Source organism: Eriocheir sinensis, chromosome 47 (assembly GCF_024679095.1).
Source record: "Eriocheir sinensis breed Jianghai 21 chromosome 47, ASM2467909v1, whole genome shotgun sequence".
Classification (NCBI taxonomy): Eukaryota; Metazoa; Arthropoda; class Malacostraca; order Decapoda; family Varunidae; genus Eriocheir; species Eriocheir sinensis.
In genome coordinates, this window is record NC_066555.1 from 1,699,598 (window position 1) to 1,722,097 (window position 22,500).

A 22,500-nucleotide genomic window follows, 5' to 3' on the forward strand; every position below is an offset into this window, starting at 1 on the left:
CTCCTTAATCATTTCTACTTTTCTTTTTTATATTTTGTCTCCCTCCTTCCTTCTTTTTTTCTTCCTTTCTTCTCTTCCATCTTTCCTTCCTTCCTTTCCTTCTTTTCTTTTTCTCTTCTTCCTCTACGTCATCTTCAACAACACCCTCTACTTCTTCCCCTTTCTTCCCTCTTCCCTTCCTCGTCTTTCCCCTCTTCTTCTTCTCCCCTCTTCACACTTTCTCAGGTTTCTCCCCTCGCTGTCCCTTCCTTCTTCATCTCCTTTCCCTCTTCTTCTCTCTCCTTGATTACTCTCTTCATTATCTTATTTTTTTCTTCTTTTTTTTACCTTCCTTTCTTCAACTCTTTCTTTCCTCTTTTTTGTTTTCTAATTTATGTTCTCTCTCTCTCTCTCTCTCTCTCTCTCTCTCTCTCTCTCTCTCTCTCTCTCTCTCTCTCTCTCTCTCTCTCTCTCTCTCTCTCTCTCTCTGTTAATTCTCCCTTCTCCTTTTATCTCTTTCTCCTTTTTCTCTTTCCTCTCATTCCCTTCTTTCTCTTCTCTCGTTACATCTTCCTCCCTTCTTTCTTCTCTTCGCCCTTCTTCTTTTTTCCTCTTCTATCTCATCATTATCTCTCCCTTTCACTTATACTCCCCTTCCTCCTCCATCTCTCTCTTTTTCTCTCCCCTCCTTCTTCCCTCTTTCTCAACCCTCCTCCCTCCCCTCCTCCTCTCCTTCATTATCATCTCCTCTCCCTCCTTCCTCTCACCCCCTTTCCCTCCCTTCCCACTCTTTCTCCCTCCTTCTTTCTCTCCCTCTTATTATCTTCTTCCTCTCTTCCTCACTTTGCTTATTTCCTTCTTCTCTCCCCTCCCTTCCCTCCCTTCTTTTGCACTCTTCTTCTCTCCCTTCTTACCTCTTTCCTCCTCCTTCTCCCTCTCATTTTCATATCTCCCTTATCTTGTATACTTCTTCATCTCTCTTTCTCCCTTTCCTCCCTTCTTTGCCTCCCTTTTTCCTCCTTCTCTCTCCTTATTATTTTTTTTTTACCCTCCCTCACCATGTTACCTTCCTCCCTTCCTCCGTCTTCCCTTCCTCCTCCTCCTTCCCTCTTCTCTCTCCCCCTCACATCCTCCCTCCTTCCTCATCTCCCTTTCATTATCATCTCTCCTTCCTCCTCCTCTCCCCCTCGCACATCCTCCCCTTCTCTCCCCCTCTTCCCCCTCCCTCACACATCCTCCCTCCTTCCTCATCTCCCTTTCATTATCATCTCTCCCTCCTCCTCCTCTCCCCCTGGCACATCCTCCCAGCGGGTTTGATCACCTCATAAACACACCCATTCCCAGAGCGAGACACGAGTCGGGCCTTGGAAAAATTAACCAGCGCGAAAAAAATCCAATAAGTTCAAGGCCGATAGCAAGAAGGTGGGTTGGGTCGATAATTGTGTGAGGTGTGAGGGGGTGGTTGTGGTAGAGGTGGAGGAAGGTGGAGTTGGTGTTGGGTAAGGAAGGTGGTTGGTAATGGTGGTGGTGGTTATGGATGGTGATGAAGTTGGTGGGGGAAGTAGAGGGAGGTGATGGTGGAGGAAGATAGAAGGAAGGGTAGGAAGGGTTAGCTAGACAGAGGGAAGAAGGAGAAACGTATGGAAAGGAAGGCAAGGTGCAGAGATATGTATGTCTAGGGTTAAATATAGGAAGGAAGGGTAGGAAGTTTTAGCTACATTGGGAAAGGAAGGCAAGGTGTCGAAATGAAGTGTGTAGAATGGAAGATATAAGGAAGAACAGGAAGAGTTAGCAAGACGGAAATAAACAGAAGCACAGGGAAAAGAATTCAAGGTGTAGAAGTGAAATGTGTGTCTGAGTGTATGTCATTGGTGTTTGTGTGGAGAATTACGTAGCCAGAGAAGGAATAAACATAAACACATGGAAAAGAAGCCAAAGTGTTGAGATGGACTGGGTGTAATACTGTATATATGTCATGAGGGTAAAATTAATGTAAGACGGTTAAGACAAACAAACGCTCTCTGGAACAAAACTCTACGGAAAAACACACACACAAACAAACAAACGAGGAACGAGAAGGGGAGAAGAGACAGGAAGGAGACAGAGGAAGAACAGGTTAAGTACAGGGAGGTGCATGGGTGTAAGGGTGTGAGTATAAGGTAATGAGTGTAAGGATATGAGTATAAGAGTATAAGTGGGTATTAGGAGGGGACTGTAAGGGAAGCAGGAAGGAAGGGAAAGTATGAGGTTAGGCGTACTAGGGGGTGAAATGCTTGAGCGTAAGGGATATGGGTGTAAGGGAATGGGTCTAAAAGGATGGTATAAGGGAATGGGTATAAGGGAACAGGTATAAGGCTGTGAGTGAAGATCCGTAAGAGGAGCAGAGAGGAAGAATAGAAGGTTAGGCATACTAGGGGAGGGGTCCATAGGTGTAAGGGGATGGGTATAAGGGAAGGAAGGGGGGGAGGGTGTAAGGGGGATGGGGGGCAGGGCAGGGGGGAATGGTGTTTGTAATTTTCCAGAACGTCACACAGAGAAGACATTGGAATCCCGGAGGAGAGAGAGAGAGAGAGAGAGAGAGAGAGAGAGAGAGAGAGAGAGAGAGAGAGAGAGAGAGAGAGAGAGAGAGAGAGAGAGAGAGAGAGAGAGAGAGGCTGTCATGTTTTTTGTTTTGTTTTTGTGAGGGAATTTAACCTGTTGTTGAGAGAGAGAGAGAGAGAGAGAGAGAGAGAGAGAGAGAGAGAGAGAGAGAGAGAGAGAGAGAGAGAGAGGCTGTCATGTTTTTGTTTTGTTTTTGTGAGAATTTAACCTGTTGTTGAGAGAGAGAGAGAGAGAGAGAGAGAGAGAGAGAGAGAGAGAGTTACCTGCCAGCGTGTAATTATGTCCATGTGTTGTTGTTTTTGTTGTTGTTTGAATGTTTGTTTTACTTTGTTCAACGCGTCCATTTTACACCAAAACAAACAAACAAACAAACAAACATTAATTTTACATAAAGTATTAAAACAAGCACACTCATAAATAAATAAATAAATGTGTATAAATAAATAACCCACTTAGTGAACTTCTTAACTAATCCCTTAACTAACTAACTAACTAACCAACACGTAACAATAATATAAAAGAAAACAAAAACAAAGAAAAACCTCAATTGTTACCTTTAAAAAATGAAGTTACATATCCTTTGTTAGCTCCAAGAAAACAATTATATATTACGTATTAGAAAAACGAGTGTAAATTCATAACATATCGACTAACAAAACAGAAAACATCAACAAACAAAATAATAATACCTTCCTTTGCTACCTAAATACAAACATACCTTTTTTGAGAGGAGAATGTGTGTATTTATTTATCACACGACTGAGACGATAACAGGAAACACATTGAACAGGGACAGATGATGTGCAATGCTTCCTGGATACTCGATAACAAGGAGGAGGAGGAGGAGGAGGAGGAGGAGGAGGAGGAGGGGGAGGTGAGCACGTGGCAGCTGGTTTGTACACAGGTGGTTATCCAGGTAGACAAACAGTTCCCGTATCAAGGTGAGCAGGTAGCCAGGTGGGAACTATAAGGTCCGGGTGCGCGCGTGTGTGTGTGTGTGTGTGTGTGTGTAAAACCTAACTTACCTAACCTCGCCTGACGACCTCCAGAACTTGGCGACAGGAACATTATGCTTTACTGTAAGACTCCCCTCAGCTCCCCACTCCCCCCTTCCCTCCCCCCGTACTCCTGGGCCCAGATCCACCCTTCCCTCTTTGCAAGGCGTGAGGGAAGGAGGGAAGGAAGGAAGGAGGGAGATAAGCCGGCTTGTAATGCTTCCTTATCCTGACCTCCTCCTCCTCCTCCTCCTTCTCTTCTTCCTTCTCTTCATCTTCTTCCTCCTTCTTCTCTTCTTCCTCCTCGTCTTCTTCCTCCTTCTCTTTCTCTTCCTCCTCTTCTTCCTCTTCGTCTTCTTCCTCCTTCTCTTTCTCTTCCTCCTCTTCTTCCTCTTCTTCCTTCTTTTACTCCTCCTTCTCTTCCTCCTGAACATCTTCCTCTTTCTCTTCCCCCTCCTCCTCTTCCTCCTGAACATCTTCCTCTTTCTCTTCCCCCTCCTCTTCCTCCTCCTCGTCCTCTTCCTTTTTCTCTCCCTCTTCCTCCTCTTCCTCCTCCACGTCTTCTTCCTTCTCCTCCTCCTCCTCCTCATTCTTCTCTTGAACGAAATGTGAAAATTTATTATCAATATCTATCATTATCTAGTATCTTTATCCCATCAATGGTTCGTAATGATAATAATGATGATAATGATGATACAGATAACTAATATGATAAGTCTTTGATAAAAAAATGACAAAAAGAAACTGTCGTACTTTCTTCGTCTGGTTCTCCGTCTGATGTTACGGCCTCGTCTTAAGAAACCCCGCGGACTCAGGCGATGTCAGTGTTCCTTCTAAAGATCATAAACTCATCTCTCCACCTTCTTCTTTATCTAACCTTCCATATAGACTCGTTATAGAGAGTGAGAAACAAAAGGGTCACATTCTTCAACATTTTGGCGCCTAAAAGTAAACACACATTTGACAAGGCTTTCGTATGGGAGTTTGGGGCATTTCCATGGGTAGCTTCATGACCCTGGTGGTGGTGGTAGATTGACGAAGCTTCTCCACAATAGGAACGTAAAGAACAACACTCTCATGGGAACGCGCTTATTAACCTCTTCTTTGGCCTCTAGAAATTATTGATGTAGGAATAGGAAGCGTCTAAGGAAGTATACAGACCAAGGAAACACAACAGCAGCATCCTTATCAGAAATACATGACCCGGGGATGACAGCAACCGTCTCAACACAACACACTCCTTCTCCGCCCTTCTTTTATATATTGCGTTTCCCTTTCCCTTCCTGCGTAGAGGCCTAGAGACAGCGGGACGTACTACTTCTACAACGCTACGTAAATTATTGATCCATGTACATAGACGCAAGGTGTGACGTAGCTGTAGTAGAAAGTAGATATAGTAGATGTAGATGTAGTAGATAGGGAAAAAAAAGATCCGGTCGGCTTGGTAACAGTTTATGGCCTACGCAATACAAAGAAAGACTGCGTATATTACCGTATAGATGTATGGATGTAGTAGTAGTAGTAGTAGTAGTAGAAGGTGGTAGTGGTTGATGACAGAAAACCCTGACACTAACATATATTTCTTTGATAGTAGTAGTAGTGGTAGTAGTAAAAGTAGTAGTAACAGTAGTAGTAGTAGTAGTAGTAATAGCACCGGTTAGGAATGTGAAGGCGTGAACATTGCCTGCGATTGAGTTGGTCTGATTTACGAGGAGGATGGGGGGAAGGGAGGAGGAGGAGGGAGACGAAGGGGAGAAGAGGGGAGGAAGGAGAGGGAGGGGAGGAATGGGGAAGTTGTCCAGCCAGCAGCCAGCCCAGTGAGCCTTCCTCCCCTCTCCCTTTCCCTCCTCCGTCTCCTCCTCCCCACCCCGCCCACATAGCTGTTACATTATTGGTCCGACTGACAGGCTTGCCGTAGTAATATAAGTAGTAGTAGTAGTGGTAGTAGTAGAAGTAGTAGTAGTAGGCGTGGCTGTGACATTTTATCATCATTATTTATTTCCTTGGTCGTGGTGGTGTTGGTGGTGATGATGGTGGTGGAGGTGGTGTTGGTCCCAGCGGGGTGTGGCGGGGAGATTGGTGGAGAGAGGGAGGGAGAGAGGGAAGGGAAGGAGGGGAGAGAAAGTGTACTGAAGATGAATGATCGTGTGCGTGTGTGTGAGAAGAATGAATGGATTGCGAGAGAGAGAGAGAGAGAGAGAGAGAGAGAGAGACTTTCCTTCCTTAGGGCAGTAGCGGCGACGGGAGTTTCTGTGGAATGAGAAAAATTACGCACAAATTGGTCTGGTTAGCTGTGGTGGTTTGACCCTCTCTCTCTCTCTCTCTCTCTCTCTCTCTCTCTCTCTCTCTCTCTCTCTCTCGTATTTTCTCACGTTATTCATATTCTCTCTCTCTCTCTCTCTCTCTCTCTCTCTCTCTCTCTCTCTCTCTCTCTCTCTCTCTCTCTCTCTCTCTCTCTCTCTCTCTCTCTCTCTCGTTTTTTCTCAGGTAATTCCTCTTTTGTCTTTCTTTCATAATTTTTTCTTTTTTCGTGAGTTAAAACACAAGAGGGAAGTCAAACATATCAATTAGTGTCAGTGCCAGACAGTGCCAATGGGAAGAGGTATTTTTTTCGGCCAGAGAGAGAGAGAGAGAGAGAGAGAGAGAGAGAGCGGGGGGCCTTGAGATAATAAATAAATCGCATAATTTGACAATGGGACCCCTTTAAGGCGTTTTTAGTCCTAATTTAAAGGGCCATCACACACACACACACACACACACACACACACACACACACACACACACACACACACACACACACACACACACAGCCCTTCACTCTCACTTACTCATCCTTTTAACCCCTCTCTCTCTCTCTCTCTCTCTCTCTCTCTCTCTCTCTCTCTCTCTCTCTCTCTCTCTCTCTTATTTCAGTTTTTTTTTCACATTTTCACATTTTCTCTTATTTTTCTTACTTTCTTCCTCCATATCCTTCATCTTCATCTCTCTCTCTCTCTCTCTCTCTCTCTCTCTCTCTCTCTCTCTCTCTCTCTCTCTCTCATACACACACACAGACCCGTCGGAAAGGAAATTCTTGGTTAATGGCGCTCCCCAGGGACACCCCCGAGCGGCCACTTCAGGGTGTGAGGGGCCTCTGTGGGCGCTCAAGTGGTGCCCTCACGCCCCCCCACGCCCGCCCTCACCGCCGCCGCACCGAGTCATAGGCGGGGCTTGGGCGGGTGGGCGGTAGGAGTGGGGGGCTGAGCACGCGAGCCTCAGCGAGTACCACACTATAGACTTGTGATGCGGCGAGGTCAGGGCTGTTTGGAGTGCAATCTGACCGACTTGAAGCGGGAGGGGGAGGGTTAAGTCAGGGGCGAAGGGAGGGAGGGATAGAGCAGGGGGAAGGAAGGAGGGGGGTGGAGGGATGGAGGGTGGGAGAGGGTAAGGTTGGGGGGTCAGGTTGATTGGTAAACACATTCTCACAAACACTCAGATGGATATAGATGTTTATTGACCGTATCATACAATTGGAATTATGATTTGCATACTCTTACTCACAAACTCTCTCTCTCTCTCTCTCTCTCTCTCTCTCTCTCTCTCTCTCTCTCTCTCTCTCTCTCTCTCTCTCTCTCTCTCTCTCTCTCTCTCACACACACACACACACACACACACATGCAGTAGGTGAAGCAGAAAAAGTGATACAATTATAGACGGCTTGATTTGTTATAGAGGAGAGATAAAGAGGAAGGAGGAGGAGGAGGAGGAGGAGGAGGAAGAAGAGGGCTAATTGGCTTACATGTCATTCGGGGGTAAACTTTTCTTTTCTTATTTTTGAGGCATGAGGCAAGAGGAGGGTATCAGGACACCTCTCCTCCCGAAATTGACCTATCTTTCGGCCACTCCTCTAACTCTTTTTCGGAGCAGTGAGTAGCGGGCTTTATTTTCATATTTGTTTCCTTTTTTTTATGCCCTTGAACTGACTCCTTTGCTGTAAACAAGAAAAAAAAAGAAAACCGCAATATTAATGAAGAAGAGCACGCATTCACTGCTCTAAAAAAAGTAAACAGGAAGCAAAGTTGGTGTTATCAGGTACACGGTGTTTAAATAGATAGATGAATACCACACCTTGGGTCTAGTGAAGCTATCAGTCAGTGGGTGCCATCTCTCACTTCACTTTACGGATGGCACACTCGGCATTGCTGGGTGTCATCTTAGTGCCAAAACATGCGAATGAAGCCGTGCATTTCAAACACATGAGTGGCGTAAACTATATCAATCTGTGCCAATGGAAATAAGTAGTAGGTGTTGGTGGCATGGAGGGAGAGAAGGAGAGGGATGGAGTAGGAGAAGAGAGGGGAGAAAGGGGAAAGGGAGGTGAGGAAGAGAGGGGAGGGAAGGAACGTTGAAAGTTAAGAGAAGAAGAAAAGGGTAGGAAAGGGGAGGAATGAAGGAGGAGAAGAGAGGGGAGGAAGGGGAAAAAGGGAGAGGGGAATGGGAGGTGAGGAAGAGAGGGGAGGAAAGGAACGTTGGAAGTTAAGAGAAGAAGAAAAGGGTAGGAAAGGGAAGGAAGGGAGAGGAGGAGAGTCAAGAGGGGAGGTAAGGGAAGGAGGGAAAAGGAGAGGAGAATGGGAGGTCAGAGGGAAGAGAGGGAGGAAAGGAAGGAAGGAAGAGAAGGAAAGAAGAAAGGGTAGGAAGGAAGGAAGGAAGGAGAGGAGGAGAGTCAAGAGGGGAGGTAAGGGAAGGAAAGGGAAGGAAGGGAGAGGAGGAGAGTCAAGAGGGGAGGTAAGGGAAGGAAAGGGAAGGAAGGGAGAGGAGGAGAGTCAAGAGGGGAGGTAAGGGAAGGAAAGGGAAGGAAGGGAGAAGAGGAGAGTCAAGAGGGGAGGTAAGGGAAGGAAGGGAGAAGAGGAGAGTCAAGAGGGGAGGTAAGGGAAGGAAAGGGAAGGAAGGGAGAGGAGGAGAGTCAAGAGTGGAGGTCAGGGAAGGAAAGGGAAGGAAGGGAGAAGAGGAGAGTCAAGAGGGGAGGTAAGGGAAGGAAAGGGAAGGAAGGGAGAGGAGGAGAGTCAAGAGGGGAGGTAAGGGAAGGAAAGGGAAGGAAGGGAGAAGAGGAGAGTCAAGAGGGGAGGTAAGGGAAGGAAAGGGAAGGAAGGGAGAAGAGGAGAGTCAAGAGGGGAGGTAAGGGAAGGAAAGGGAAGGAAGGGAGAGGAGGAGAGTCAAGAGGGGAGGTAAGGGAAGGAAAGGGAAGGAAGGGAGAGGAGGAGAGTCAAGAGGGGAGGTAAGGGAAGGAAAGGGAAGGAAGGGAGAAGAGGAGAGTCAAGAGGGGAGGTAAGGGAAGGAAAGGGAAGGAAGGGAGAAGAGGAGAGTCAAGAGGGGAGGTAAGGGAAGGAAAGGGAAGGAAGGGAGTGGAGAGTCAAGATAGGTTAGTTAGGTTGTGTTAGTGGTGTTAGTGGGTATGAGGAGACAGTGTTAGAGTGTTAGTATGGGAGTGTGCATTTTAAGACAACCCAAGACAGGAGTGAAGTAATACATATCAATTGGTGTGAGTGCCAAGCGGGTGCCAACGTAGATAAGTAGGTGTTGATAGCATAAGTGGTGTCAGTGACTACTTATAAAATATGTTAAAGTGTCAGATTCTCAGATGTTGACATGCCGGAGAGACAAAAGTATGAGTGAAATTACACGTATTTATTAGTGTGAGTGCCAATGAGTGCCAAGCGGGAGAGGAGGTGTTGATGTTTTTTATGGTGTCAGTGGATGGGATAAGGATAAGGAGGTAAGGTCATGGTATCAGTATATGAGTGTGGGCATCGTCAAAGATCCCCAAAGTATTAGTGGAGTAGAAAATATCAATTAGCGTGAGTGCCAGGTTCAGTGCCAAGTGGAGGAGGTAGTGTGGGTGGTGTCAGTGGGTATATATAAGTGGAGTTAAGTCTCAATGCGTAAGAGTTGTGATATCAAAGGTCCCCAAATTATTAGTGGATTCAAACATATCGATTAGTGCCAATTAGTGCCAAGCGGGAGAGGTAGCGTAGGTTGTGTTAGTGGGTGTGATGAGATGGCACTAAAGTTTGAGTGAGGGTGGGCATCGTCAGAGGGCCAAATGCATGAAAGCTGACCAATTAGTGCGAGTGCCAATTAGTGCCACCGGGGATAATTACTCGTTAGCGACATCACAGTAGTCATTAGAGGGGGTCAGTGTGAGTGCCAATCGGTGCCACAAAATCTACTAAATGCGAAAGTGTGAGGCATACATATCAGTTAGTGAGTGCCAATCAGTGCCATTAGGGATACTTACTCGTTAGCGACATCAACGTCATTATTAGGGAGTGCCAGTGTGAGTGCCAATCGGTGCCACAAATTCTACTATCAGTTACGAGAGTGTGAGGCGTACATATTAATCAGTGAGTGCCAGTCAGTGCCACGGAATAAAGACCGCAGCGGCATCAACGTCATCATTAAGGAGTTCCAGTGTGAGTGCCAATCGGTGCCACAAAGTCTACTATCAGTTACGAAAGTGTGAGGCACCTTGACGGGACTGACGCAACCTGGAGGAAGAAGTAGAGAAGGAGGAGGAGGAGGAGGAGGGTACTTGAGATGGTCTATATCCCCGCCAGCTGCCGCTCCTCCTGACGGGGCGGCCTTGGTGTGTGTTTGTTGTGTGTGTGTGGGGAGGGGCGAGGGGGGCGAGGGGGGCATGAGTGAGTGAACAAAGGTGAGGGTGATTAAAGGTTGTGAGTAAGAGAGGGTGTGACGGGGAAGGGTGAGGAGGACCTTGGGTATGTGGGGAAAGGGAATATTGGGGTAGGGCATGTGTAGGGGAATATGGGGAAGGATATTAGTATTCATGGGTAACGGAAGTGGTGTAAGGTAGAGTATTAAGGGAGGGGAAGGGCCATACGAAGGGAAGGGAAGGAGAGGAAGAGAAAGGAAGAAGGGGCAGAAGAGAGGGGAGGAAGGTAAGGGAAAGAAGTAGGAGAGAAACTGAAGAGGAGGAGGGGAGGAGGAGGGGAAGGGGGAGCAAAGAGGAGGAGGGGGAGAAAGGGAAGGGGGAGAGAAGAAAGGGGTGGAAGGGAAAGGAAGGAAGGAAGGGAGGAGGGGCAGAGTAGGAAGGGGGGAAGGAGAGGGGAGAGAAGGGAGATGAAGAACGGGAGGGGATGAAGGGAGGAGGGGAAAGGGAGAAAGGAAAGGAAAGTGAAGAAAAGGGGAGGAAAGGAATATTGGAAGTTAAGAGAAGGAGAAAAGGGGAGGAAGGGAGGGGCGGAGAGTGAAGAGGGGTGAAAGAGAAGGGGCAGGGCAGGTAGGGGAGGAAGGGGAGGGGGAGGAAGGGGAGATGGGGAGCAAGCACAGGCACTTCCTTCTCCCCTCAAGTGACCCTGAAGTCGAAGTTTAAACATTTGCCAGACTAACTTACTCTCCTTTCTGTGTGTGTGTGTGTGTGTGTGTGTGTGTGTGTGTGTGTGTGTGTGTGTGTGTGTGTGTGTGTGTGTGTGTGTGTGTGTGTGTGTGTGTGACCTTCCTATTTCCCTCCCCTCCTTCTTTCCTTTCCCTCCTGTTCCTTGATTTCTCTTCTTTCCTTCCTACTTTTCCTCTCCCTCTCTTTTCCTTTTCCTCCATCTCCTGTCTATTTGTCGGTCTGTCTGTCTTCTGTCTGTTCCTGCTTTCTCTCCTTTCTTTCTTTCTCTCTTCCTGTCTTTTCCTCTTGTTTGCCTCCTTTTCTTTCCTTCCTTCCCGTTTCTTATTTTACCTCACCTACTTTTTTTCTCTCCCTTCCTTCTCCTCTTCTCTCTCCCCTTCATATCACCTTCCTTTTCCTCCCTTCTTCTCTCCCCTCCATATCTTCTCCCCTGTACATCTCCTCCCCAGCATATCTTCTCCCCTGCTCCTCTCGTCTCCTCTCCCCGGTTCCCCTGCCTCCCCCAATGTCACTTTCTCCCCGGCCACCTCCTCCCCCTGCTCTCTCTCTCTCTCTCTCTCTCTCTCTCTCTCTCTCTCTCTCTCTCTCTCTCTCTCTCTCTCTCTCTCTGTCCCCCAGCGGCATTGCCCAAGGGGAGAGTGGCATATATACATCTTTTCTGGAACCCTGGGGCCGTGTGTGTGTGTGTGTGTGTGTGTGTGTGTGTGTGTGTGTGTGTGTGTGTGTGTGTGTGTGTGTGTGTTATCTTTAACCTTGATCCTCCTCCTCCTCCTCCTCCTCCTCCTCTTCCTCCTCCTCCTCCTCCTTCTTCTCCTCCTCCTCCTCCTTTTCATCATCATCTTCATCATCATTATCATCATCATCTTCGCTCGTGATTGGTCTTTGTTATAAGGGGACAATGTGTGTGATTGGTTGTGTGTGTGTGTGTGTTTGTGTGTTTGGAAGGGGGAGGGGAGGGGGAGGCAAAGCTATCCATCAAGTTTATCTCATGACGCATACGAACATAGGCCTCTCTCTCTCTCTCTCTCTCTCTCTCTCTCTCTCTCTCTCTCTCTCTCTCTCTCTCTCTCTCTCTCTCTCTCTCTCTCTCTCTCTCCTCCAGCTAGTTGTTTTTTTCTTCTCGTTCTTTCTCCTCATTTTACTCTTAATCAATCTCTATCTTCTCTTTCCAAATTCCTAAGTCCTCCTCCTCCCCCTCCTCGATCCTCCTCTCCCTCATTTCTATATGGCGGGGAACACACACGTCTCATTAATATTAAGTTTTTTTTCTCCTTCTAGTTCAAGTTGGAAAAGCGTCGATACTTCCCTCTTGAAAGTATTAAGTCATATATAAAAAGGAAGAAGAAAATAAAGATAAATAAAGCATGTTCTGGAGTTTACCTGTGAAAAGGGATGAGAGAATGAAGCCAGAGGTCAACTTTTGCATTAGAAATTTGGATAGATATAGAAATGAACTTAAGTCGTGTGAAATCTTCATTGTTATAGCCTGTAAAATATATACAACTACACTTGGGATATGAAAAGCAAAGTGATGATAATTATAAAGTAGTCTGGAATCTTTAGTGTCATCGCTTGTAGAATAAAACTTAAATGAAAAGGTTTAAAGCGTTACATGACGACCAATAAATTAATAAGTGAAAGGGATGAGAGAATGAAGATACCGGTTAACTCTTGCGTTGGGAATTTGAACACTTTAAGAACGGGTAATGGAACAGCTTTTCATGACCACCAAGAAGTTAATAAGTGAAAGGGATGAGAGAATGAAGATACCGGTTAACTCTTGCGTTGGAAATTTGAACACTTTAAGAACGAGTATTGAAGTAGCTTTTCATGACTACCAAGGAGTTAATAAGAACTGTTGAAAATTCCTTCTCTGATCCTCTTCTGAATGACACAAAGAATTTAACACTATCTGAGAATGACTTTGCACATGAAATAATGAGGAGGAAGAGGAGGAGGAGGAGGAAGAGGAGTTATTAAGAGCGTTACATCACCACGCTAAGAACTGTTGATAATCCCTTCTCTGATACTCTTCTGAATGACACAAAGAATTTAACACTATCTGAGAATGACTTTGCACATGAAATAATGAGGAGGAAGAGGAGGAGGAGGAGGAGGAGGAGGAGGAGGCTTACATAAAAAAAAAAAAAAAATGTTAGTGGATTTTCTAATACTCGAGGCAATAGTTTTTTTTTCCCTTGTTAACTGTTGTTGTTTTATACTTTCCACTGACCTTCAAAGTAAAAAAACAACAACAACAAACAACGTAATCACCTGACATTATCATTTTAGAGTGTATTTTATTTTTATTTATTTATATTTTTAGATCTTGCATGACATTTTAGCTTGGCAGATGGCAGGTGGCAGGCGCGTCCACACACTCACGCACACACACACACACACACACTCACACACACTCACAATGCCGCCACTTCTAATTTTATGCTCATTTTTCCTCATTCTCTCTCTCTCTCTCTCTCTCTCTCTCTCTCTCTCTCTCTCTCTCTCTCTCTCTCTCTCTCTCTCTCTCTCTCTCTCTCTCTCTCTCTCTCTCGCTACTTATAAAAAAAACTTAATAACATGTCTCTCTATGGCTATTCTTAAGACTGTGATTTATAACAACGAAACAGACTTAACAGACGAAAGAAACGAAGGAAACAGGTGAAGGAAACAGACACTGAGGCAGGTTAGACTAGACGAGGCAGGCTTAAAGTAGATAGGAAAGGAAAGGAAAGGATGGGAAAGGAAAGAAGAGGAAAGGAATGGAAAGACACTAGGCAGGCAGGCAAAGGGGTGTGTCTGTGTGTGTGTCTGTGTGTGTGTCTGTGTGTCCGAAGACGTATGCGAGGAAGAGGAAAGGGGAGAGGCGAGAGGAGGCAAGCAAACTGGGCCACTTAAGTTGTTGCTTCCTTGTAGTGGGGCACTCAGTCTTGTGTTGCCGGGAAAAGTGGTGTGGTTGTTAAGTGGTGTGTAGCCTCCCACTTCTCATTCTTCCTTGTATTACTGGGAAAGTGACGTGTGGTAAGCAAGTGGTTGGGGCGCTTCTTCTTTTCTTTCTTTTTTCTCTTCCTTCCTCCGTCCTCCTCCTTCCTTCTTCTTCCTTGTGTTACCGGAAAAGTGGTTTGTGTGTGTGTGTGTGTGTGTGTGTGTGTGTGTGTGTGGTAGTTAAGTGGTCAGTGTGGTTCTTCTATCTTCTTCCCTCTTCTTTTTTCTTCCTTCATTGCCGGGAAAGTGGAGTGTGCCTCTTCTTTCTTCCTCCTTCTTCCTTCATCTTCCTTCTTCCTTTTCCCTTATCTTCCTCATTCTACCTCTTTTTCCTTCTTCCTCTTCATCTTCCTCCTCTTCGTTACGTCAGATTAGGTTCAGGCACTTGGGATGTTTTAAAGTGGTGAGGAAGTGACGAGTTGAACCATTCTTTCTTTCTTTTTCTCTCTCTTTTTTTTCCATTTTCTTTCTTTCTTTCTTTCTTTCTTTTTCTCTCCTTTTTTCCTTTTCTTTCTTTCTTTCTTTCTTTCTTTCTTTCTTTCTTTCTCTCTCCTTTTTTCCATTTTCTTTCTTTCTTTCTTTCTTTCTTTCTTTCTTTCTTTCTTTCTTCATTCATATATCTGTTATTTGTGTATATTGCCTTTAATTAATATTCCTTCACTATACTTTACTATATTTATTTTTTATTTATCAATGGATAGTAAAGTATATATATTTTTTTATAATCAATCCTGTTCTAATTCATCGTGCTTTTGTGTGTGTGTGTGTGTGTGTGTGTGTGTGTGTGTGTGTGTGTGTGTGTGTGTGTGTGTGTGTGTGTGTGTGTGTGTGTGTGTGTGTGTGTGTGTGTGTTCGTCTGGTAATTAACGTGTACACAAAGGCGCCTCTGTTTACCTCTGTCCTTTACCTGTTGGAGGAGGAGGAGGAGGAGGAGGAGGAGGAGGAGGCAGTAAGTATGAAGGGCGGTAGGCTGGTCTGGAAACTCTCTCTCCCTACCCCCCTTTCTCTCTCTCTCTCTCTCTCTCTCTCTCTCTCTCTCTCTCTCTCTCTCTCTCTCTCTCTCTCTCTCTCTCTCTCTCTCTCTTGATGACAGACAGACAGGGGAGTTAGGGAGGGTAAGGGAGGCTGGAGGGAGAGTGACAGACAGACAGACAGACAGACAGACACCCTTCATTCTACTTCGCTATTCTCCCCTTTCAACCCCTTCCTCTCCCTTCTTTTCATTCACCCCTTCACCCCTTTCCTCTTATCCCTATCCCCTTCATTCTTGATTCCTATCCCCTCTTTTCTTCTCTGCCCATCACTTCTGCAACGAATCTACATCATCCCCTTCTTTTTCGCTCCTCCCTTTCTCCCTTCTTCTTTTTCTTCTTTTTTTTCTTCTTTTTCTTCTTTTTCTTCTTCTTCTTCTTCTTCTTTTTTTTTTCTTCTTCTTCTTCTTCTTCTTCTTCTTCTTCTTCTTCTTCTTCTTCTTCTTGTATTGCTTTGTATCGCTTCGTAAGTTCCTCTCCTCTTGATCCTCTCTTTTGCTTATTCACTCTTATCTTTTCAATTACTTACTCTTATCCTTGCCTTCCCTCCTTCATCTCTCCCTAGTTTTCCTCTCTTCATCCCTCCCTCTACCTATACTTTCATTCCTTCTCTCACCCTTCCTTTCTTCCCTTCATCCTCTTCCCTATATATAACCTTGCTTTCATTCCTTCATCCCTTCCCTAACCTTCCTTTCCATCCTTCATTCTTTCCCTAACCTTCCTTTCCACCCTCCATCCTCTTCCCTAACCTTCCTTTTCCTCCCTTAATCCCTCCCTTCACTCACCATTTTCCTCTTCTCCCCCAGGTCCTATTCACCCCTGTCGACTACCCTGCCAGCCTGTCTTCGTCTTCCTCGTCTTGGCAGGGGAAAGAAATACAGAGCAGCAGGGAAACAGGCGGTGAGTGTATCTGCTCTGTTTATTTATCTGCTTCTGGTGGTGGTGGTGGTGGGGGTGAGGGGGGGGAAGGGGGGGAGGGAGGGGAAGGGGGGGGGTCTCTATGCCTAATTTTCCCCACTTCTTAAGTTGTCTGTTCTTTCTTCCTTTTTTTTTCCCCTTAGAGGTCTGGGTTTTGCTTTTTCCCTCCCCTTCTTTCTCCCTTTCTTCCCCTTCTCGCTTGTTTCCTCCTTTTCTGCCTTTTTTTTCCCATCCGAAGGTCTTTCTAATGTTCTCTGTTCTTTTTTTCTTTTCTTCCATTAGTGTTCTCGTTTTTCCTTCCTCCTATCTCCTTGTTCCTCCCCTTTCTTTCTTCTGCTCCTCGTTTTCCCGTCTTCTGTTTCCTTGATTTCTCCTTTTCTGCTTTTTTCTCATCCACAGGTCTTTCTAATGTTCTCTGTTCTTTCTTTCTTTTCTTCCACTTGTGTTCTCGTTTTTCCTTCCTCCTATCTCCTTGTTCCTCCCCTTTCTTTCTTCTGCTCCTCGTTTTCCTCTCTTGTGTCCTTGCTTCCTCCTTTCCTTCACTTTTCCCATCTTCCTTTCCTCCTTCCACCTCTTCTGTGTCCTTGTTTCCTCCTTCATTCTCTTATATCTCAAATCTCACGCATCCCAGAGATCAGGAAACACTCATCTCTTCACTTCAGCATCAGCACCCCCCTTCCTTAGACCTCCGCGTCAGAGCTAAGACAGAAAGATGACCAGAGGAAGCTACCCGTTACAAAGGCTGAAGCTTAGTGACATATACCTCCCGAGCCAAGACCGAGGCCGGATAACGTTACCAGTCTGTCCGTTAAACAATCTATACTATTGCCCTTAACTTATTCATCCGCCTCCTTCCCCTTAGTTTTAGTTAACCCCTGCACATTCAATCCTTTCACTGTTGCAAATACTTCCTCCTACCCTATTCCTTCCCCTCTCTCCCCATCGCATTCCCTACCTTGATTCTCTGCCACCCTCACAACCCTGCCTTTCTTTCCATTTACCTCCCTCCCTCCTTTTCTCTTGTAGTTCTTCCCTAAGCACTGCATCTTCCTCTCTCTCTTTCTTTGTTTTATCTACACCAATTCCTGATGTTTTTTTTTATCTCTTTCTCTCGCACATAGCTCAGCTCTTTACCTACTACTACTACTACTACTACTGCTACTACTACTACTACCACGTTCAGTATTGAGTTCCCTCGTAGTCTGGTATGCCACCTAACACCACCGCCACCTCCACCACAAGGGCTGGGAGCGACCTTCATAGCGGACTGGACACGATTTTCTCCTTCCTTTCGTCTCCCTGTGAATGACCGACCTGGCTTGCGTCGAATTGCCTCTTTGTCTTCTCTCTCATGGTCTCCTCTCCTCTTCTTTTCTTCTTATGTATTGCCTAACGCCGGGATTCTCAGTCTATCTCTTCCCCCTTCCCGCGGGTAGGCTATCTTGAGGAACCCCTTGGACGGCCCCAGGTCAGTAGTGGCACGGGCGAATTTTATTTATAGTGATGCCGTGATATATGAGTAACTTGACCCATGCTGACCCCCGGTGCTTCTCTTTGACCGAAGTCGCTGAAGTTAGGGTTGATTCCTGATCCATGTTACTCTTCTTCCGCTTCTTCTTTCTTCCTCCTTCTTCCTTCATCTGTGTGTGTCTGGGCAGCATGTGGGTAGTCGTCCGCCTCTCCGCGATGGTTGAAAATTGTCCGCGCCTTACGATGGGACTTGAACCTGGGTCGGCGGGATCACCTTGTCCGCGCGATGACCACTGGGCCACCACCTCCTGTCTCCGCTTCGTCCTTGTTCCTGTATATCACCGTTTTCTCGTGGTCTTTCTCTTCTTGCTGTTCCTCCTCCTCCTCCTCGTCCTTCTCCTCCTCCTCCCTCAGGCTGTATACTTATGTGTGCGTGTTAGCGGCTTGGTGTAACTTTCTACGGCTGGTGCTACTGTTGTGAAGGTTAACTTTCTATACGGAGAAGGAAGATATAAGAGAGAAGAATGAGGAGGAGGAGGAGGAGGAGGAGGAATGAAAAATAAGAAAAGAAGCGAAGGAAAGAAGGGAAAAATAATCAGTAATGGAGAACGTAGGGAACGACCTTTGTTTTTGGAGTGGACTGTCGCAATGATGATGATGATGATGATGATGATGTATAAGTACCGTGAGTCACCGCGTCATGGGATCTCTACTTCTTCGTGGAATTAAGGAAATAGCAGAGACTTAGCATTAGTATGGGAAGCCAGGCCAGGAAATACTTATAGCTGGTATGGTAAAGACTCTCTCTCTCTCTCTCTCTCTCTCTCTCTCTCTCTCTCTCTCTCTCTCTCTCTCTCTCTCTCTCTCTCTCTCCTCTCTCTCCTCTCTCTCCTCTCCCTTCCCTTCCCTTTCCTTCCCTTGCCTTCCCTTCCCTTCTTATCCCTTTTCTTCCCTTCCTAGCCCTTCCTTCCTTTTCCTTCCCTTCCCTTCCCTTCCCTCTCTTCCCCTACCCTTCTCTTCCCCTCCCATCTCTTCCTATCCCTTCCCTTCCATTCCTTACCATCACTTCCCTTCTCTCTCTCCCTCTACCAAGCCTTCCCCTTCTCTTCTCTTTCCTTCCCTTCCCTTTCCTTCCTCTTCCCTTCCCTTCCCTTACCTTACCTCTCTTCCCTTCCCTTCCTCCAATATCACTCACTTTTTTCCTCTTCTTCAACTTCTGTCGCTTTTTATATTATTTTAGAAGCTAACTTTTCCTTGCCTAACTTTCCTTATTCTTCCCCTCCTCGCCAGAACGTTATTTTTTTTTTTGTTCTTCTTTACTTCCTTTTTTTCTTTTTTTTCTATTTTCTTTCATTCTTTACTCATTTATTTATTTTTTGTTCTTTCCTCCTTCCTTTCATTATTTCTTCCTCACTTTCTTTCTCTCTTTCTCTCTCTCTTTCTTTCTTTTCTTTTCTTTTCTTCCTTTGTTCTCTTTTTTCCTCTTTTTTTCCCTCTTCCACCTAAACTTACCTTCTCTTCTTTCCTCCATTAACTCATCTTCTTATCCTTCTTCTCCTCCTCTTCCACTTCCTTTCCTCACTCCCTCCCTACACTCTGTCCCTTCCCTCTCCTCCTATCCCTTCACCCCCTCCGGCTCTCCCTCTCCACCCCCTCCGACACACCATTAGCTCACGTAAACACCCCAATTTGTATGATCTGCCGGAGGGGTAACAGCCCCCGAACAGCCCCTCCATCTGACACCCTTCACTGGAGACTGTTCTAGGAGGAGGAGGAGGAGGAGGAGGAAAAGGAGGAGGAGGAGGAAGTCATGAGGGGTTTAGGAAGGAATAGGAACAGAGGGAATAGTAAATAAAAGAGAGGAAGAGAAGGAGAAAGAGCAGAGAAGAAAAGGAATATAGAATAGGAGGAAGAGGAAGGAATAGGAAGTCATGAGCGATTGAGAATGGAGGAACAGGGATAGAGAGGATGATGAAGAGGAGAGAGGAAGAGGATAAAGAGGAAGAAGAGGAGACTGGAAACATTGAAGGAAGAAAGAGGAGAAGGAAGAGGAGGTAAAGAAAGGGGAAATCATGTGGGATTGAGAATGGAAGAACAGGGATAGAGGGTGGTAAAGAGGAAGAAGAGGAGAGAGGAATAAAGAAAGAAGAGGAGGAGGAGGAAGAGGAGGAGGAGGAGGGGAAGAAGGGGAAGAAATGAGGAGGAAGAATAGGAAGAGAAGGGGTAGAGGTAGGGAAGAGGAGAGAGGAAGGAAGAGGAAGAGGAGGAGGAGGAAGAAGGAGAGAGAAAAAGTAGGCCAACGGAAAACACCATAAAAAATAAAATAAAGTAAAAAAGAGGAAAAGAAGAAAAGGAAAAGAGGAAAAGAAAAAAATAGTAATGAAAAACGTAGAGAAATAAAGAAAAGGAAGTAAGAAAAAGAGATAAAAAACAAGAATAAGAGGAAAAGAGGAAAAAGACCGCAAAGGAAAAGAAAGAAGAAAAGTGAAGACAAAACGATAAAGAAAAATTGAGAGAAAATGGAAGGCTTGGTGTGAAGGGGCGAGGCAAGGAAGGAAGAGGAAGAGGAGGAGGAGGAGGAGGAGGAGGAGATGTTTATACCTTCATTCTCTTGAGTTAGGGGAGCTCTTCATTCTCCTCAACCTGTAATTACCTGAGAACAAGTAGTAGTAGTAGTAGTAGTAGTAGTAGTAGTAGTGGTAGTAGTAGTAGTAGTAGTAGTAGTAGTAGATGTCGTTGTTGTTATTAAAATGATACCTACTGAAAATAATGATGATGATGATAATAATAATAATAATAATAATAATAATAATAATAATAATAATAATAATAATAATACCGAGATCACAAAAAAATAACAAACAAAAAAAAGACATAAGCAATCAGACGTAAGACCATCAAAGAGAGAGAGAGAGAATAATAACAATAATAAACATGGCAGATCGGACGTTTCCAGCGGCGATGGATTTACCGGGAAGCGAGGGCGGGGGCGAGCTCTGTGTGTGTGGGGGGGGGGGGAGGAGGAGGAGGACAGGAGGAGGGAAGAGAGGAAGAGCATTAATTTACTAGGAAAAGTGTAAAAAATAAATAGTGAGTGAAGTGGATGAGGGTGGTGAAGAGGGAGAGGAGGTGGAGGAGGAGGAAACATGGATCGTGGAAACATAGAAAGGCAGGCAACAGTTCATTACGAGGTTGCCTACCCTGACGATCTGGTCCGCTCGACAGTCGCATTTTGGTGGCCGCAGGTCAGTCCAGAACACCTCGGTACATGCGTTCATTCTACTCCTGTTGCAGCAAAGTAACGGTCTACGATTTTTTTAAGGAGTTGATGGTTTCCTCACTTTCTACTTCTACAGGGAGTTTATTCCAGTGGCGGATGACTCGGTCTGAAAAGAAACTCCTGCCAATGTCTGTATTACATCGCCTCCCTTGAATAAGTTGACCGGTTTTTTTTTGTAGTTAGTTTGTACATAAAAAAATTTGGAGTGGTTGCCGTTACTGAAGTTCGTCAGGTACTTGAACACCTGTCTCATATCTCCTCGTAGGCGTCTCTTTTCCAGCGTGAAGAGATTGAGTCGCTTGAGTCGTTCTTCATACTGCTGAGCCCTCAATGGTGGAATCACTTTCTTAGCACGTAGCTGAACTCGCTCTAATAATTCAATGTCCTTCCTGTAGCTAGGTGACCAGAACGGCACCGCATACTCGAGGTGAGGTCTTACCATCGAATTATACAAGGATATCACTACATCCGGCGTCTTACACTCGAAGTTCCTCGCTATGAACCCGAGCATAGTCATGGAGGAGGAGGAGGAGGAGGAGGGAAGAGTAGGAGAGATTTTAATTGACAAGGAAATGTGTTAAGGGAATAGTATGAGAGAGAGAGGAGGAGGAGGAGGAGGTAAGAGAGACCAAGCAGAAATTTACTAGGAAAGGAAGGTATAAGAATGGGTGAGGGGAAGGGGAGCGAGGGAGTGGCGAAGAGGAGAAGGAGGAGGAGGAGGAGGAGGAGGAGGAGGAGGTGTGAGACAATAAATTTACTAGGAAAGGCGGCTTTAGAGAGAGAGAGAGAGAGAGAGAGAGAGACCCCTTCATTCTCTCCCCTTCCCTACCCTTCCCCTCCATTCCCTTTCCCTTCTCTTCCCTTCCATTCGATTCCCATCCAATGCTTTCCTTCTCTTCCTCCCCTTTTCTGTATTCTCCTTTCCTCTCCATTTTCCCCTCCATTCTTTATTTATCCCTCTCCTTTCCCTTCCTATCCTCTGTCTTCTTCATTCTTCCCTCTTTCTTCCTTTCCCTTCTCTCTCCCTTTCTTTTATAATTCTCTTCTTCCTTTTTAACCTTCCCTTTCTTCCTCTTCTCCCTCCATCCATCCTTCAGTACCTTTTCTTTTCCTTCTTTTCCTTTTCCTTCTTTTTACTCCCATTTCCTTCCCTTTCCACCCCATCTCTTCCCTTTCCTTTGATCACCTTCCCTTCCCTTACTCTATCTTTCTTATCCTTTCCTTCCCTTGCCTTTCCTTACCTTTCCTTATCTCCCCATTCCTTTCCCATTCTTTCCCTTCCCTTTCTTTTCTTATCCTTCCTTACATCTCTTCTACACTTCTCTTTCCCCTTTCTCCTTCCCCTTTCTCCCAGTTTCCTCTTCCCTTCTATTCCTCTCTTCTCTCTTTTCTCTTTCCTTTCTTTTCTAATCCTTCCTTACATCTCTTCTACCCTTCTCTTTCCCCTTTCCCCTTCCCTTCTATTCCTCTCTTCTCCCTTTTCTCTTTCCTTTCCCTCCCTTCCTTCACCTGCTTCCTGCTTTCGCTTACCTGTCCCCACCTTCCCCGTTACCCCCTCCTCCCCTCTCCCCCCTCCCCCCTGCACCCCTTCTTTCCCCCGTGACCTTTGGCTCCCTCCTCCCTTGGGTCTCCTCCCCTCCGCAGCACGCCAAAAGGTCCCCCTTATAAATATTTCCTCTCCCTCTTGTCCTCTCCCTCCCTACGGCCTTCCCTGTAACCCCGGCGACATCTGCAACGCACACACAATACCACCATATAGCCTACCCCTGTCTCTCTCTCTCTCTCTCTCTCTCTCTCTCTCTCTCTCTCTCTCTCTCTCTCTCTCTCTCTCTCTGTATGTCTGTGTCT

At 45.8% G+C, this 22,500-nt stretch overlaps 1 long non-coding RNA gene across 1 annotated transcript in view; it reads left to right on the forward strand.

Annotated features, from left to right (window-relative positions):
• The window catches only part of LOC126981266 (uncharacterized), a 53,269-nt gene extending 37,384 nt beyond the window's left edge, over nucleotides 1-15,885 (forward strand). Inside the window, exon 3 of the long non-coding RNA XR_007733866.1 lies at nucleotides 15,791-15,885. This is a non-coding gene — a long non-coding RNA (uncharacterized LOC126981266). The remainder of the gene's footprint in view (nucleotides 1-15,790) is intronic.
• The last annotated feature ends 6,615 nt before the right edge of the window (nucleotides 15,886-22,500 follow it).